Here is a 14092-nt window from a genome sequence, read left to right as displayed (position 1 = left end):
GCTATTTGTAAATAAGGCTGGTTTTAAAGGTAAACTCTTATGAGAGTTGTAAGAAGTATAGTATATCTAAATAGTTTTTTTTTTTTTACAACGTGTATAATATTGTTTCATATTCTGGTATTATAAATATATTCCAATATGCTCATAGATATTAACTAATAAAAAGAATTCAGATATTTATATTAATTTTATGGTTTCTAGTAGATGCATATTGATTGAGGGTTTATTTTAAAGGATAATTATTTAAATATATTGTGTTATAACCCTGCCATAGACTGATATATTATTTGGAGAGCACTACTGAAGATTCTTATAAATATACTGACATATTGTATGGAGACACTTGCATGAGATTTATTAATATTTATCATATTGATATCATATATTTGTAGGAAATAGAAATTATTATAATAGAGAGAAAAAAAAATCATATTTTGAAATTAATATTTTGAAAATAAAGAAGGTTGTTTTTTTTGAAGATTGAAATATTGATGTTCATATTTCGAGATTGATATTGATATTTTGAAATATTGTTAAAGATTAATTTTTTAAAAATTGATAAAAAAATAAATTTTTCATATTTCAAAATTAATCAAAAATATTAATTTTTCATATTTCAAAATTCATCAAAAACATTACTTTTTCATATTTCAAAATTCATAAAAATAATAATTTTTTCATATTTCAAAATTCATAAAAATATAAAAAAAAAATCATATTTCAAAATTAATATTCATTTTTTTGAAAGTATAATTTTTTTTCTTCTCTCTTTTTATTGGTAAACATTGTATTAGCGTTTTAATTTAACTAACTACTAAACCAATATAATAATGTCTGTAGCCAGAAGTGACTCATTTAATTCTGTACATAGCATTGAAAATGGTCCCATCAAACCTAATAATAATAATGTCTGTAGCCAGAAGTGACTCTTTTAATTCTGTACATAGCATTGAAAATGGTCCCATCAATACCCCTTACTAAAGGTCAGGTCCTTAAGAAAGACATTATAAACCACATTAAAGAGAAGTTTAACATTGCGGATTAATTAAATGATTTTATGGATATGCTTGAAATTAGGGCTAAAAATATTACCGTTAATAATAATATGTGGAATGAAAAAAATGAATTTTTCCAAGAATTATTAATGATTAATCAATGCAAGGCTCTCAAAAAGCGAGACAAACTAATACTAAAATCTTGGCCCCTTGTGATATGCATTATTGACGAAATGTCGCTTTTTATCATAGACAAACAATTGCAAATACAAGAGCTAGAAAGTAGTATTCATTCCTCACGCAGATGCGAAGAGGATATAAAAATAGCCAAAAATCAAATGAATGAATTTGCCCAAAACCTAACCGCCTTAGATAAGCATAACATAGACTTACTCACACAGATACAAGACTTAAATAAACAGCTTGCGCAAAGCCAGAGATAATTAAGTGATTTAAAAAGGTCATATCACCATAATGAAAACCCCTATATTAACAGTGAGAATAATGCAGATAATGCTAAATCCCTTAGAGAACGCGTCAGGTACGAGGTACAAAAATATATGGAAGAGTATAGACAAATGACCCCTATTGGGTCAGAAATAGATTTCCCAAATAGGCAGTCACCTCATGATGTAAATCCAGGAAACTGTTGTAACTCAGCCACTGAGGGTGAGGGAAACTCTAATAGAGAATCCCAAAATAAGTCTAATAAGGTATATGATTCCCATAAAATAGTTACTTTCATAAAGGGTGCCATACCTGTATTCTCCAACAAGGGAACAAACTCCGTAATTGATCACTTAGAGGCCTTTGAAAATGCATTAGCTATAATGAATGTTACAAGTGAGAAATTAAAAATTGAACTTCTGCCCTGGGTATTTGACTGTAAGCATCACAACTTCTTTACTTCACTAAAGGATATGAATATTCATACCTGGAGTGAAATAAAACGACAATGCAGAAAAGAATTCGGGCAACATCGCACTAAAACTGCCCCGAAAATAGCGGTATATGGTTTAAAATGTAGTACGAATCAAAGTCCCATCGAGTTCCTTTCTGAATTGAAAAATGAGTACAGTATGGCTGAAGATAATCCCAGATTTGATTGCTCAGAATTTGTAAATTTATTTTTTGAAGCACTGCCTACACCCATCAAAATTAATTTAGCTAGAGATTTTGATGAGGACTGCTCATTGGAATGGCTGATCAAAGAGAGTACAAAATTATACTCTATTCAGCAGTCCAGTGAGCAGAGGGTTAAAAAGGAATCAAAATCCAAAATTGTGGCAGAAACTAGGGTGTCACCTGGGCCCCTCAATTTGGAGTCTAAAAAGAAAACCTACACGGAGGTGGCCAGTCAAAACAGGCCATCTCCACAGAGGTTCAACTCTGCCCTTTCCCCTACATGGGCTGAGGTGCAGAGAGACTATAACCAAAGTGGGGGACATAATCAGGTGAATAATTACTCACAATGAGAATACTCACCAAATAATTGGTACCCACGCAAAGGTAGATAAAATAGATGGCGAAGATATTCTCAGGGTAACCAGACACCCCAAGTATATAATGCTCCCCAAAGTACTAATACTGAACAAGCTGAACCCCAGGGGCAACCACGCCAAAATAGAAATAGCGGCCCTGATTCTGAGGGATCCCAATGCTCCAGGAATCATTATTATGGGGCACCAAGAGAAAGGCCCAGAGGTAGAGGTAACTTGTACAATCAGGTATATATGCTTTTTACCCAGTTTAATCGGTTGAGCGAACAATTCGCTAATATGAGTCAACCTTCTACGGCTCAGCAACCGAACAATACTTTTTTAGGGGTACAGCCAGTGGTCAGCAGTGGACCACAGGCACAGTCATAAATACTGCAGTATCACCTGAAAGGGAGGGGAGAGATATACAAAATGTAAAAATAAATATCAATGATACTAATCATGTTCTCTCCCCACAGACCGGAAACGGACGATTTAGCTGTGATGACGAGCAACCTCGGCCTGAAAGCATTAACCAATTTTTCCCTTTGCAGTGCTCTCTTAACCTTATTTCCACAGATGCAGTACACAAGAATCCAGCCAACCCTGTCATAAAGGAGACCAGTAGGTATGAAATTCCTTCTGCACGGGAAAACATGGCGTATTCAGGTAACACGTGGCGAAGCCCACAGATGTACAATAATGCAAACTTTATGTGTGAAATGGTAGAAACTGCAGGAAGATATTATGTATTAGCTGAGCTGCAAGATTCAGTCTCCAACCCTATCATGGGATTAATTGATACTGGGTCTCAGGCAACTATTTTATCCCACAGGTACTACACACAGCTAAATGAGCTAACACCCCACAAACCTAAAATAAAAGAATTTGATGGTTCTCTAATAGGAGTTGGGGGTGACTCCCTAAAAGTTTACAGTACTGCCTGGTTAAAATTTAAATTGGGGAACAGGGTCATAAGACACCCTGTCATTATAGTGGATCTGCTAACTGATCGTTTAATTATTGGTAGTGATCTCCTGAAGCGACTAAGCACCATAATTGATTGCATAAATAATGTAATTTGGTCACAAGTAAAACGGCCAATAAATTATGAGCAATCCGGTATATCTCGCACCCGACACAGCTGTCACGTAGTGGAAGAGAAACCAGATGCTGTGGAGATTCATTTCAGGAATAACTCTATACCTGAAGTCACTATTTTACAAATAGATGATCAGACTCCTTTAAGTGGCTCTGATGGTAATACTTTTAAAATTTCGCCTGGAAAGATAGCGAATATTTCCTTAGATGGTGATGTATTAACCATATCTCTCCACAAGGGGGATCATAAAATCCCTCAGGTGGGGCCACGCTCAAAACCCTCGCAGGGATTGAGAGAGTTAAAGAGGATCTATTTATCCCTATACAAATGCATGACCTTGGTACAACAAAGTATGCCAAATTGAACTTAAAACAGGAAGCTAGCTATATAAGCAAAGGCTTGTTAGCACAGATAGCTGAACCTAAAGTGATTAAATATCTTTCTCCCCAAGACCACTGCGTCCACAACCTGGATAACAGGTTTGAAAGCTATAACATCACAGCTAGGTGCTTATTATCTATATCTATAGGTAATAAAATAAGTGAAGTACCTGTTTTTAGTTTTAAATACTCCCCATAATCAAATATACATTGGCAATGATATCTTACATAGATATGCCGTACAAATAGATTTGATTAACTCTTGCCTCTGGAGCAGGTTAAAGGGGGACCCTGAAGTATTTCAGGATGAAAGTGCATCCCTGAAATCAAACCAGCAATTGCCATATGCTGTGAATATTCAGGTGTCTAACGATGTTATAATTCCTGCCGGGGTTGATAAATTTCTTTTACCATTACAGGTAAAGAGAGGCCAGAAATTAAAAACTTCTGAAACACTAATTTGCCTCTCCCATAGAATACAGAATCTGGTTGTTACTATGGCCCACACTCCTTTGGTGAATATTGGAACTATTCCAATACATGTTATTGTACATAACATGACCCCACAGGATATAACATTATCCAAGGGAGCTACCATAGGATATGCACTGGAATCAAGTTATTACACTTTCGGATTCCAGAATAATATAATGGGGCTAATACCTGAAGGATACTTAACTGAAGAACAATTAATAGAACAATCCTTTGCATCTATGCCAGAGGGTCTATTTAATATTCAGTCTATTTATCCCTTCAGCTCAGAGGAAGGCATCTGTAAAATTGAAGAAGCTTCTCTAGTATTTGATCAGCCGATCAAACAGCAAGATTACCCCAATACCCAGAGTCATGGGGTAATGTAAATTATAATCAAGGGGATCTCACCTCTAGATTGGAAGAAGCCTATGAAATAGGACAGCCTGAAATCTTTCCAGGATTTCAGCAAATAGTCGAAGAGCAAATATCCTTAGCTAATGGCTGTTCCAGTGATGATGAACGCCAACTGCTGCGAGAACTCCTGATGGAGTACAAGGATATTTTTGCTAGGGATTCTTATGACTGTGGTATTAAAGTCTTACACATTGAAAGAATACAAACAGATCCCGATGCACCACCTGTCTTTGTTAAACAATACAGACTTCCTTTAGCCTCATATGATTCTCTTGCAGAAATCATAAGGAACTTGGAAGAAAGAGGTATTATCCGACAGGTGCACAGCTCTTATAATAATCCTATTCTAGGTGTTCTTAAGCCCAATGGACAATGGCGTTTGTGTGCTGATTTAAGACAGCTAAACAAACGAGTGTACATGTCTGGCTGGCCTGTACCATACATTGACCAGTGCCTTGCACAGATGCATGGATCCAAAATATTCACTGCCATTGACTGTGCACAGGGATATTGGACCATAAAGGTACATGAGGCGGACCAGTATAAGCTGGCATTCTCCTTCCAAAAGATCCAGTATGCATTTCAGAGACTTCCTTTTGGTTACATAAATTCTGGACATGAATTTGCTGTATTCATGCATAAGGCTATGCCTGATGCACTGGAAAGGGGGACCTTATCTTATGTTGATGATGTTTTTAATCAAAAGCACAGACTTTGAAAAACACATTGCAGAGCTTAAACACGTCCTGAGCCAACTTAAAAGGGCAGGTGTCAAATTATCCCTACAAAAAGCTCAATGGTGCCGCACTCGTGTAAACTTTTTGGGACATGAAGTTACCTCTGAAGGGCTAAATCCTCAGAAGAAAAAGGTGGAAGCTATAGTAAATTCTAAAAACCCAACTAACTTGAAGGAATTGAGATCATTCCTGGGTATGACAAATTATTTTTCACAAATTCATTGATAATTATGCAGAGTTAGCAAAACCACTACTACTTCTTCTAAAGAAGGATGTGAAATGGCACTGGAGTGAGTTTCAAGAGACAGCCATCAAAGAGCTGAAGAGAAAACTCACACAAGCACCTTGCTTAGCATACCCTGAAGGTGGTAAACCTTTCTTCTTAGAGACAGGTTAGACAGATGTAAGCATGAGTGCTGTTTTATACCAAAAGCATGATAATTTAAGCAAAGCCATTGCTTATGCAAGCAAAACTCTATCCCCAGTAGAAATAAAATTTAGCGATTGCGAAAAAGCCCTCTTATCTACTGTATGTTCTCTACAAAATTTCCGCAGCTATATACAGGGCGAGAAAATTATTGTAGAAACGGTCCACCAGCCTTTGCTATATTTGCAAAGTGAAAGAATAAGAGATGGGAATTTGTCAAATAGCCGCATAACAGCGTGGACTCTTTCCTTACAAGGCTGGCCTTTAGAAATTCACCACAAGCAGAATAAAAAGAATCCAGTCGCACAGGGGCTTGCTGAGCTCCACGACTGTGCTGCTAGAGATCCTGGGGAAGAATTATCAGAAGATGATTTCCTGGAGGAACAATTGCTTTCCCCATATAAAATGTACAATGAGGACCATTGTCAAACATTGCCTTGGGTATGTGTTGATGGTTGTTCTTACCATGCCACTATTGATAATGAGTGCAGATTAGTCGCTGGCATTGGTATAACTTGGGAAATGGATTCTCAAATATATCTGTAGGTTTCAACATTGGACCAAGATCCAGTCAAGTTGCAGAACTCACTGCTGTTTTCAAAACCATTGAAATGGCTATTGAACATGGTATTCATGAATTTGTGATCATAACTGACTCAAATTATGTGCGTGACAGTTTTGTTGAATACCTGCCAACTTGGAAAAGAAATGGCATGCAGAAAAGCAATAACAAACCAGTCAAGCATGGCAAGTTGTTCTGCGAGATTGATAATCTGGTGGTATCCAATGATTTAACCATACACTGGAAAAATACCAAGGGTCATTCCAGGGTTCTAGGTCCTGATAAGGAAGGAAATGACCTTGCGGATTCATTAGCCAAACAAGGACCATAACTGGAGAACTCCTTAATATCAACCACTTAATGGATGCAATTCAGATAGAAGCCATTACCAGAAACCAGGCAAAACAACAGAGTGAGCCTAACCTGGTGCAATGGAGTCAGGATTCTCCTAGCGAGAATTTTTTTTTAAAAAAAAACCTAACACTAACCCCACAAGATCTACTCACGGTTTCTGAGGTCCAGACATTCATCTCCATCCAGATGGCGAGGTCTTCATCCATCCCAGGGGTGTCTTCTATCTTCATCCCGACGGCGTGGAGCGGAGCCATCCTGAAAGCTGATCTCATCCTGCGCGGAGCGTCCTTTTTAAATGGTCGCCGTGTTCAAATCAGCCAAACGGATTTCAGTAGCTATCATCCTTTTGGCTGTTTTGAACAGCCAAACGGATTTCAGAAGCTCTCATCCTATTGGCTGATTTGAATTTGAAGAATCAAATCAGCCAATAGGAATGCAAAGGACGCCATTTTGAAACTGCTACCTTGCATTTAACTTCAGTGTACGGTGGCGACCGTATGAAGAGGACGCTCTGCGCTGCCAGGATGAAGATAGAAGATTCCCCAGGGATGGATGAAGACATCGCCGCCTGGATGGAGATGGATGTCTGGACTTGAGAAAACGTGAAAATATCTTTTGGGGTTAGTTTTAGTTTTTCCAACCAACCCCCCAAATAAAATACTAACTAAAAAAACCTAAGCTCCCCATTGCCCTGTAAAGGGTTTTTGGATGGGCATTGCCCTTAAAAGGGCAGTTAGCTCTATTGCAGGCCCAAACCCTAACCAAAAATAAAACCCACCCAATACACCCTTAAAAAAACCTAACACTAACCCCCTGCAGATTGACTTACAGTTCTGAAGACTGGACATCCATCCTCAAGGAAGCGGCAGAAGTCTTCATCCAACCGGGCCAAAGTCCTCAACGAAGCCGGGAGAAGTCTTCATCCAAGCCGGGCGAAGTGGTCCTCCAGACGGACAGAAGTCTTCATCCAGATGGCATCTTCTATCTTCATCCATCCGACGCAGAGCGGGTCCATCTTCAAGACATCTGACGTGGAATATCCTCTTCATCCAATGACTAAAGATGAATGAAGGTACCTTTAAGTGACGTCATCCAAGATGGTGTCCCTTAGATTCCGATTGGCTGATAGAATTCTATCAGCCAATCGGAATTAAGGTAGAAAAATCCTATTGGCTGATGCAATCAGCCAATAGGATTGAGCTGGCATTCTATTGGCTGTTCAAATCAGCCAATAGAATGTGAGCTCAATCCTATTGGCTGATTGGATCAGCCAATAGGATTGAACTTCCATCCTATTGGCTAATTGCATCAGCCAATAGGATTTTTTCTACCTTAATTCCGATTGGCTGATAGAATTCTATCAGCCAATCGGAATCTAAGGGACGCCATCTTGGATGACGTCACTTAAAGGTTCCTTCATTCAGTAAGAAGACTCCGGATGAAGAGGATGCTCCGCATCGGATATCTTGAAGATGGATCCGCTCCACGTTGGATGGATGAAGATAGAAGATGCCGTCTGGATGAAGACTTCTGCCCGCCTGGAGGACCACTTCACCCGGCTTGGATGAAGACTTCTGCCGCTTCCTTGAGGATCGATGTCTGGTCTTCAGAAATGTAAGTCGATCTTCAGGGGGTTAGTGTTAGGTTTTTTTAAGGGTGTATTGGGTGGGTTTTATTTTTAGGTTAGGGTTTGGGCCTGCAATAGAGCTAACTGCCCTTTTAAGAGCAATGTCCATCCAAATGCCCTTTTCAGGGCAATGGGGATCTTAGGTTTTTTTAGTTAGTATTTTATTTGGGGGGTTGGTTGTGTGGGTGGTGGGTTTTACTGTTTTGGGGGGTTGAATTTTTTTTTACAGGTAAAAGAGCTGATTACTTTGGGGTAATGTCCCGCAAAAGGCCCTTTTAAGGGCTATTGATAGTTTAGTTTAGGCTAGGGGTTTTTTTATTTTTGGGGGGCTTTTTTTATTTTGATACGGCTATTAGATTAGGTGTAATTAGTTTAAATATCTTGTAATTTGTTTATTATTTTCTGTAATTTAGTGGAGGGTTTTTGTACTTTAGCTAATTGTATGTAATTTATTTAATTGTATTTAATTTAGGTAAGTTATTTAATTGTAGTGTAGTGTTAGGTGTTAGTGTTACTAAGATTAGGTTTTATTTTACAGGTCAATTTGTATTTATTTTAGCTAGGTAGTTATTAAATAGTTAATAACTATTTAATAACTATTGTACCTAGTTAAAATAAATACAAACTTGCCTGTAAAATAAAAATAAACCCTAAGCTAGATACAATGTAACTATTAGTTATATTGTAGATAGCTTAGGGTTTATTTTATAGGTAAGTATTTAGTTTTAAATAGGAATAATTTAGTTAATTATAGTAGGTTTTATTTAGATTTATTTAAATTATATTTAAGTTAGGGGGTGTTAGGGTTAGGGTTAGACTTAGATTTAGGGGTTAATACATTTAATATAGTGGTGGCGACGTTGGGGACGGCAGATTAGGGGTTAATAAATGTAGGTAGGTGGTGGCGATGTTAGGGATAGAAGATTAGGAGTTAATATTATTTAACTAGTGTTTGTGAGGCGGGAGTGCAGCAGTTTAGGGGTTAATATGTTTATTATAGTGGCGGTGATGTCCGGAGCGGCAGATTAGGGGTTAAAAAATTTATTTTAGTATTTGCGATGCGGGAGGGCCTCGGTTTAGGGGTTAATAGGTAGTTTATGGGTGTTAGTGTACTTTTTAGCACTTAAGTTATGAGTTTTATGCTACAGCGTTGTAGTGTAAAACTCATAACTACTGACTTTAGAATGCGTTAGGAATCTTGGAGGTAGAGGGTGTACCACTAACTTTTTGGCCTCCCAGGACAGACTCGTAATACCGGCGCTATGGAAGTCCCATAGAAAAAAGACTTTACGAAGTTTACGTAAGTCGTTTTGCGGTAAGGCCAAAGAAGTGTGGGGTGCCCCTAAACCTGCAAAACTCGTAATAGCAGCGAGAGTAAAAAAGCAGCGTTAGGACCTATTAACGTTGCTTTTTTACCTTAACGCACCACTCATAATCTAGCCGTTAGAATTTTAAAAATTTTCGTAGGATTGTTTTTTTTTAGATTTTTTTATTTTTTTTTCGTAGTGTTAGGTTTTTTAAAATTGTAATTTAGATATTTTAATTGGTAGTTTTTTTATTTTATTAGAATAGTAAGGTTATGTTAATTTATAGTTTAATGTAAGTTTTAATTTATTTATTTAATAATATATTATATTGTAATTTTAATTTAAAGTTAGAGGGGTGTTAGGTTTAGGGGTTAATAGTTTAATTTAGTGTTTTGCAATGTGGGGAGCGGCCAAATAGGGGTTAATAGCTTTATTATACTGGCAGCGATGTCGGGGAGCGACGGAATAGGGGTTAATAACTTTTATTAGTTGCGGCGATGTCAGGAGCGGCAGATTAGGGGTTAATAACTTTATTTAGGTGTCGGTGATGTCAGGGGCAACGGATTAGGGGTGTTTAGACTTGGGGTTTATGTTAGGGTGTTAGGTTCAAAAGTAACTTTTTTCCCCCATAGACATCAATGGGGCTGCGTTACGGCGATCGCCATTCCGCACTTCAAGTGTTTGCTTTTTTTCTAAGACTCTCTCCCCATTGATGTCTATAGGGGAAAGCGTGCACGAGCACGTAATCTCAGCCCTTGGCTTTTGTGCGGTATGGAGCTTAACGCCACCATATCACACGCACAAGGCGGCTTTTCAATAACTCATAATGGCAACACTATGGGGGGGTGAAATAATGCAAAATTCGTAATCTATGTGTCTCTTTCCTAAGTGGTTTCATTTTATTCATTAGAAGGCAAAAAAGATAATATTCCATCACAATGCACACTATTCCTCTTCTACGCTATCCCATCACAATACACACACTCATTTTCTCCTGTATACATTTCCATCACAAAACACACACTCTATGCAATCACACACAGTACCTCTCTTCTACACTAACAACATTTTGTGTGGAAGAAAAGTATTTAATAAAATATGGGAAGCGACAAAAAACATAGGAAATCCTAAAATACGGAGGTTTAAAATAACATTTTAATAGTTACTTCAACATACATATATACAGTATATGTCTCTATGTTTCCTTTCATTCATTTTATACTAAAAAACACAATAACTAAATGAAATAACATAGGCCTAGATTTTGAGTTCTGCGTTAGCCTTAAAAAGCAGCGTTAAGGGGTCCTAACGCTGCTTTTTAACGCCCGCTGGTATTACGAGTATGGCAGATACAGGTGTACCGCTCACTTTTCTTCCGCAACTTTTGGCTACCGCAAATCTCCTTACGTTAATTGCGTATCCTATCTTTTTAATGGGATTTGCCTAACGCCGGTATTACGAGTCTTGGAAGAAGTGAGCGGTACAGCCTCTACCTCCAAGTCTCCTTCCGCATTTAAAAGTCAGTAGTTAAGAGTTTTATGGGCTAACGCCGGAACATAAAGCTCTTAACTAAAATGCTGCAAAGTTCACTAACACCCATAAACTACCTATGAACCCCTAAACAAAGGCCCCTCACATCGCAAACACTATAATAAAATTATTTAACCCCTAATCTGCCGACCGGACATCGCCGCCACCTACATTATACCTATGAACCCCTAATCTGCTGCCCCTAACATCGACGACACCTACATTATATTTATTAACCCCTAATCTGCCCCCCCCAACGTCGCCGCCACCTACCTACACTTATTAACCCCTAATCTGCCGACCGGACATCGCCGCCACTATAATAAATGTATTAACCCCTAAACCGCAGCATTCCTGCCTCGCAAACACTATAATACATTTTATTAACCCCTAATCTGCCCCCCCAACGTCGCCGCAACCTACCTACAATTATTAACCCCTAATCTGCCACCCCCAACGTCGCCACTACTATAATAAAGTTATTAACCCCTAAACCTAAGTCTAACCCTAACACCACCCTAAGTTAAATATAATTTAAATAAAACTAAATAAATTTACTATAATTAAATAAATTATTCCTATTTAAAAATAAATACTTACCTATAAAATAAACCCTAATATAGCTACAATATAACTATTAGTTACATTGTAGCTATTTTAGGATTTATATTTATTTTACAGGCAACTGTGTATTTATTTTAACTAGGTACAATAGCTATTAAATAGTTAATAACTATTTAATAGCTACCTAGTTATAATAATTACAAAATTACCTGTAAAATAAATCCTAACCTAAGTTACAAATACACCTAACACTACACCATCAATAAATTAATTAAATAAATTAACTACAATTATCTAAACTAAAATACAATTAAATAAACTAAAATACAATTAAATAAACTGAAATAAACTAAAATACAATTAAATAAATTAAAAACACTAAGGCCTAGATTTAGAGTTTGGCGTTAGCCGTGAAAACCAGCGTTAGAGGCTCCTAACGCTGGTTTTAGGCTACCTCCGGTATTTGGAGTCATTAAAAAATGGGTCTAACGCTCACTTTTCAGCCGCGACTTTTCCATACCGCAGATCCCCTTACGTCAATTGCGTATCCTATCTTTTCAATGGGATCTTTCTAACTCCGGTATTTAGAGTCGTGTCTGAAGTGAGCGTTAGACATCTAACGACAAAACTCCAGCCGCAGGAAAAAAGTCAGTAGTTAAGAGCTTTCTGGGCTAACGCCGGTTCATAAAGCTCTTAACTACTGTACTCTAAAGTACACTAACACCCATAAACTACCTATGTACCCCTAAACCGAGGTCCCCCCACATCCCCGCTACTAGATTAATTTTTTTTAACCCCTAATCTGCCGACCACCACCTACGTTATGTACCCTTAATCTGCTGCCCCTAACACCGCAGACCCCTATATTATATTTATTAACCCTTAACCTGCCCCCCACAATGTCGCAGCCAGCTACCTACAATAATTAACCCCTAATCTGCCGACCGCAAAGCGCCGCCACCTACGTTATACTTATGTACCCCTAATCTGCTGCCCCTAACACCGCAGACCCCTATATTATATTTATTAACCCCTAATCTGCCCCGTCAACGTCGCCTCCACCTGCCTACACTTATTAACCCCTAATCTGCCGAGCGGACCGCACCGCTATTATTATAAAGTTATTAACCCCTAATCTGCCTCATTAACCCTATAATAAATAGTATTAACCCCTAATCTGCCCTCCCTAACATCGCCTACACCTAACTTCAATTATTAACCACTAATCTGCCGACTGGAGCTCACCGCTATTCTAATAAATGTATTAACCCCTAAAGCTAGTCTAACCCTAACACTAACACCCCCCTAAATTAAATATAATTTAAATCTAACGAAATTAATTAACTCTTATTAAATAAATTATTCCTATTTAAAGCTAAATACTTACCTGTAAAATAAATCCTAATATAGCTACAATATAAATTATAATTATATTATAGCTATTTTAGGATTAATATTTATTTTACAGGTAACTTTGTATTTATTTTAACCAGGTACAATAGCTATTAAATAGTTAAGAACTATTTAATAGCTAAAATAGTTAAAATAATTACAAAATTACCTGTAAAATAAATCCTAACCTGTTACAATCAAACCTAACACTACACTATCAATAAATTAATTAAATAAAATACCTATAATTATCTACAATTAAACCTAACACTACACTATCAATAAATAAATTAAATACAATACCTACAAATAACTACAATGAAATAAACTATCTAAAGTACAAAAAATAAAAAAGAACTAAGTTACAAAAAATAAAAAAATATTTACAAACATAAGAAAAATATTACAACAATTTTAAACTAATTACACCTACTCTAAGCCCCCTAATAAAATAACAAAGCCCCCCAAAATAAAAAAAATGCCCTACCCTATTCTAAATTACTAAAGTTCAAAGCTCTTTTACCTTACCAGCCCTGAACAGGGCCCATTGCGGGGCATGCCCCAAGAAGTTCAGCTCTTTTGCCTGTAAAAAAAAACATACAATACCCCCCGCCAACATTACAACCCACCATCCACATACCCCTAATCTAACCCAAACCCCCCTTAAATAAACCTAACACTAAGCCCCTGAAGATCTTCCTACCTTATCTTCACCATACCAGGTTCACCGATCAATCCAGAAGAGCTCC

The 14092-nt window shown here is 37.3% G+C and overlaps 1 long non-coding RNA gene across 2 annotated transcripts in view; it reads right to left on the bottom strand.

Moving 5' to 3' along the window:
- Positions 1 to 14092, bottom strand: part of LOC128651981 (uncharacterized) — a 168053-nt gene that overhangs the window by 135877 nt on the left and 18084 nt on the right. The window lies entirely within an intron of this gene.

This window comes from Bombina bombina, chromosome 3 (genome assembly GCF_027579735.1).
Source record: "Bombina bombina isolate aBomBom1 chromosome 3, aBomBom1.pri, whole genome shotgun sequence".
NCBI lineage: Eukaryota > Metazoa > Chordata > Amphibia > Anura > Bombinatoridae > Bombina > Bombina bombina.
The sequence above is the reverse complement of the archived record's forward strand: the minus strand, read 5'-3'. Positions and strand labels throughout refer to the sequence as shown.